The sequence below is a fragment of the Daktulosphaira vitifoliae genome, unplaced genomic scaffold (assembly GCF_025091365.1).
Source record: "Daktulosphaira vitifoliae isolate Bord-2020 unplaced genomic scaffold, ASM2509136v1 Scaffold_5, whole genome shotgun sequence".
NCBI classification, from domain to species: Eukaryota; Metazoa; Arthropoda; class Insecta; order Hemiptera; family Phylloxeridae; genus Daktulosphaira; species Daktulosphaira vitifoliae.
The window spans coordinates 22,482,115-22,488,114 of NW_026099576.1; positions in this window are offsets into that span (position 1 = coordinate 22,482,115).

A 6,000-nucleotide genomic window follows, 5' to 3' on the forward strand; every position below is an offset into this window, starting at 1 on the left:
AACGAATTAAAAATTATTTAAGATCGACTATGGGAACTGAAAAACCCAATAGTACGGCAATATTGAATATTGAAGTGGATTTCCTGTCGACTTTAAATTGTGATGATTTAATTTATGCATTTGCTGAGAAAAAAAGTAGAAGAAAAAATATAGTCTTAAGTATAATAAAGTGTAAATAGCAAAAAAAAGATATTTCGTGCAATTTTATTTTCATTAATAATGTATCTTTTTTTTATACATAAGATAATGATATAAAAAATTATTTATTCAAATATGTTTTATAAATAATTTTTGGTAGGATGGGGAGGGAATGGTGGTGAATTGGAAAGCGCCTATAGGCGGAAAACCTCTAAATACACCACTGGGTGCCGCGTCAAAGTATGAAAGTGGGATAGATGATATCTAACTGTGATTTTAATCACTATCATGAAAAATGTTTCGAAGCAAATTTGTAGATAGTATTTACAAATGCTACATCAACTCCTATTTCTTTAATTATATCCTGATTAGTAGTTCTAAAATTTAAAATTATAATTTATGATAAAGAATTTATTGTAGCAATTAAATATAAATGTAAAAATGTTTTGTTTTTTTATTCCGATCTGTATCTCAGCATAGTTATCAATGGTTTAATCCTAATCAAGGCCTTTCTAATTTTCGTAAAGGATAGGAAAAAATTATTAAACATGAAAAATCGATAGATCACAGAGTAACAGAAAATGAATATTTAGTTTTAAAAAGTAGAGCCTTAAAAGACTTGACTATTCAACAAAATTTAATTAAAATTGAAAAATGTCAAACAGAACTTAATCGAAGTGTATTAAGACGGTTAATCGACTTATTTTTATTTCTAACAACAAATGGACTTCCTTTTAGAAGGCATAGAGAAGATATTAATTAGGAAACACTATGTAAAGGTCTTTTTATTGAAATAGTGAAGCTTGTGTCAAAATATTGTTAGGGACTAGTTTAATAGCTAAGGATCTTGGTCAAAACCAAGAATCAGAAGCTACCCGACGTCTGCCCAAAATTTTTAATATCGTCTCTATCTCCTTAAATGAGTTTTAATTATCTGAAGGAGACACAGGCAATCATGTACCTTAGTTACATGGGATAGATTATTAAATAAAATTAGACTCTTTGTTAGTTCGATGTCAGTAGCTCCGGGCGACAAACGAGTAGAATTGTCCATCAGCATCTCCGTCTATGCTAATTAATATTTATTATGAATTAAGTAAATGGAAATAAAACATTATATATATTGTGTAATATAAGTGATAAGAACATAGTAATAAATGTTCTTACAATATGATGCTGCTCTAGCTAAACACTCGGTTAAAACAAACCAAAATGAGACATAATTGAGTTCTAAAATTTAAAATGATATACTTAAATGTATGGTAGATGAAACATTACATACAATATTAAATAAAATAAAACATGCAAAGTATTTTGCGATTATTGTAGATTCGAAAATAAATATTGAAAGAACTGATCAATTTTATTTTAGCTTGGTTTCAACATGTGTTTTAGATATTTCATCTTTAATAAATGAAGAACATTTTTTAAAAATAAAATGTAATGAATTGAATTGTATGAACAGTTTGGAGGCAAAAATAACTTTGAGCAAGAACGTTGTTACGACTGTGGACTGTATTTTAATTTTTACGAGAATAATATTACTTAGGTCGCTTAACTATGAATTAATAAAACGAACTTTTCTATATGTGAATAGTGAGGCATTTATTAGGAGACTGGTTTTTCTCCGCTGAGTAAAACCGATCGTCCGCTTATCACAATAATAATAATAATAAAAAAAATCATACTAATACTCATACAATAAAGCACGCCGCAAGAAACGTAAAAGAACAAAGAAGAAAATGCATGGTGAAAGTAATTTGGAAAATATTACGGAGTCTGCTGATGAAAATTTTAAACATAATACATATTTTGTTATTTTGGATTCATTTAAAAATACGTTGTAAACCCGTTTTGAAGATCACTAAAAAATTTGTATTTAATCCAAAGAAAATGACTATAGAAAACATAGATGAAAATCTTGTTTCTATTAAACATTTATCAAAATTGTATGAAGTTGACATAGTTTAAATATATATAGAAGCTGAATATCGTTCATTTTCTCTAATTTAGCATCAAATTTATAATGAAACTGAACCTTTAAAATTAAATGAAGTATTAAAGTTCATGATATCTCGAGACATGGTTTCTACATATCCAAATTTATATATTTTGTATAAAATATTTTATATACACCCAGTCAGCAGTGCAATCGCTTAAAGAAGTTTCAGCCGGCTTAAACTTCTTAAAACATATTTTCGCTCAACTATAACTGAAGTTCGACTATCAAATTTGGCTATATTGAGCATTGAGCGCAATATACCACAAAAAATTGACTTTAAAAATGTTATAAATACATGTGCTTTATTGAAAAAGCGCAGAAAATTATTGTAGAGTTCTTTGCTTTTACAATATTTATTTTCTCCTACTTTTATTTTTGTATATTATGATAAAAATAAAACTTAATTCATGTGTGAATTATTTTTGTATTGGTTTAGAATTTAAAATAATTTTCTATTGTGGAAGTGAAAGCAATCATTGAAAACTAAAATAAAATAAATTTACTGTAACTATAAATTTAAAAACTAAAATAGGTAATAAATATTTATAAATCTACTTAAAATTAATAAAATATGTCTAATTTTTTTTTTAAAATGAATATCAATTTAAATGTAGCAAATAAAAATAACATAATTACCTTTATACTTAACCTAAAGTTAGTTTTTAATTTTATTTAATAACGTTTAGTTATAACTAATGTCATTTAGTTATATTGAATGTTAGTATCAAAGTGTGATATAAATGAGGTAAATTGCGAACACAAGTGCGGGCAATCGGAGTGTAGGACACTAGTATAATCTATTGTACAAAGAACCGAAATTGAGCTCGCATCTACCCTAGATCACACTATAGATGACTGAAAAGACGTAGGCCACTTGGAAATAGTTTATTGCACAGGACAGTTATGTTGTTTAGAATTTCTTTATTGGTTTTATAAATTATTAAATTATAAATACATTAGTGTAAAACACCACACACAAGGTCACAGAGTATACCACATAATTATACAAATGGGTCTTACATAAAATACCAAAAGTATAATAAATTTAAGTTTCACCTTGAATAGATTTAATATAGAGTTGTACTAGAGAAATAGTTACACACGAGTTAATAATATATCGTATAATTCCAAAAGCGTACACTTACGCATTTACATACACATCGACAATAGTGACATCAACTACATGATTCATCTCAACAGAATATCTATCTTATCAGGATAATTAGAGGTATGTGAAAACATTTATTTATATAACAAATCTATAATAAACCCTTCACTGAATGATTTTTAATAATAAAAAATTAAAGTGAGATAGGTCATCGGAAGTAAACTGACTGAAATAACAGCGTAAAAAAATACAATAATCACGACTCATATAAATTCGTGTATACATTTTTGTGCGGGAGCTAAATAATAACCTTTCGTTGGTATTTCACCTTTACTCATATACAAAGTGATTTTTTTATCATAACCCACTCAATTACTTACAGAGTAATAATAATTTAAACATTTTAATTTTTTTGGTTATCTTTAGTTACATATTATTCTTGAATTATTAACTATGTAATACTTTTTAAGTTCATCCCTTATGCCTGGTAAGGGTGTCAACTTTGCTTTTTTAAATGGGAACACATATTTTGAATGTTAAAATGTTTGAGTTTTTAATTTAATAGTAAATGGCATTTGAATTTTTAGTATTACTTTATTTGTTTATTTAATATAAACACTTAAAGTTTCAATTTTTTTGAGTTAATATACAGGTATAATACACAAGGGATTACAAATATAGGTAGCTAATTGGTTTTTTATAACATCGATATTAGCAGTTACACAGCATTGTTATTATCAATTGTAGTAAGACACATTGTTATGAGTTTATAANAATTTAATAAAATGTTTGAGTTTTTAATTTAATAGTAAATGGCATTTGAATTTTTAATATAACTTAATTCGTTTATTAGATATAATCATTTAAAGTTTCAAATTTTTGAGTTAATATACAGGTATAATACACAAGGGATTACAAATATAGGTAGCTAATTGGTTTTTTATAACATCGATATTAGCAGTTACACAGCATTGTTATTATCAATTGTAGTAAGACACATTGTTATGAGTTTATAAATACACTAACTGACAATACAGAAAGAATATCTATTGATAGTCATAATTGATAATAAACAATCCGTGACTGTGACAGCGACGTCTTAAAAAACCAATTAGCTACCTGTATTTGTCATTCATTGTGTATTATACATGTATATTAACTCTAAAATTTGGAACTTTAAATGTTTATATCTAATAAACTAATAAAGTTATACTAAAAATTCAAATGCCATTTACTATTAAATTAAAAACTCAAACATTTTATTAAATTCAAAATATGTGTTCCCATTTAAAAAAACAAAGTTTACACCCTTACAAGGCATAAGGGATGAACATAAAAAGTTTTAAATAGTTAATAATTCAAGAATAACGTTTAACTAAAGAAAACCAAAAAAAAAAAATGTTTAAACTATTATTACTCTGTAAGTAATTGAGTGGGTTATGATAAAAAAATCACCCTGTGCGTGTTTCTGTAGGCATACATGCCCCGAGATCCCTTTCTATTTCATTCTATTATTGTCGCTGCCCAACACCTATAGTCACTCTCACTCTCTTTATACTATACCACCGCCACAGCTACAATTTTCCCTTCACATATTACCACTACCCTTCCTCTTTCTCATTATTTACTACAGGCGCCCTGTCCCTTACTAACCTTCTCCCTCCTTTATATATTAGCTTCGATGCGAAGCTGAGAAGGTATTGGTTTTACTAAGATGTGTTTTTTTTTTTTTTTTGTTTCTGTTACCACTTTTTCTTAGCTTTCACCGAACCAATTTCTTTCAATGATACGTCAAAAGATCACAAATTGTATCTAGTCGAAGACATTACCCTCAAAAATTTAAAAAAATGCCCTCGTTCCCCGTAAATGGGGGAAACCTCCAAAAAAATTACAAATTTAAAAATCGCTAATTTTCGAAATTTTTTCAATTTTTTTTACTTAAAAGTGCCATAACTTTTTCAAACATGAACATATCAATATAATTCTTTTTTATATAGATGCATAATATCATTACCTTTCATTTGGTATATTTTTTTCATAAATTTAACCCTTAACCTGCCCACAAGGGGGGATTTAAAATGACAACTTTTTCACAAAAAATTAACTTTTTCAACTTAACTTTTGAAAATGTTCCGGAAGGTCTGACACTTTTATATATATCTTAAATTAAAGCTAATGTAATATACTTTATTATGCAAAAAAAAAATTTCGGACTTTATTTTATCTTCATGGTGAAAACAGACATCAAAGTTTATAAAAAAAATACGATTTTTGTAAAAAAATTCTTTTTTATATTTTTAACTTTATAATGCTATAACTTTTTGAAAGATGTATGGATCAATATAATTTTTTTTTTATAGATGCATGATGTCTTTACCTATCATTTGGTATATATTTTTTTTATATCTGACCCTTTACCTGCCCACAGGGGGGGATTTAAAATGACAACTTTTTCACAAAAAATTTACTTTTTCAACTTAAATTTTGAAAGTGTTCCGGAAAGTCTGACACTTTTATATATATCTTAAATTAAAGCTAATGTAATTTACTTTATTATGCGAAAAAAAAATTTCGGACTTTATTTTATCTTCACGGTGAAAATGGCTACCGAATGCTATTATTGTGTGAAAATTCTCGATTTTATTTTTTAAATTTTTAACTTTATAATGCTATGACATATTGAAAAGTGTATGGATCAACATTATTTTTTTATGAGAAATAATATTTTTTAATAATCCCTTTTTCATTCTAC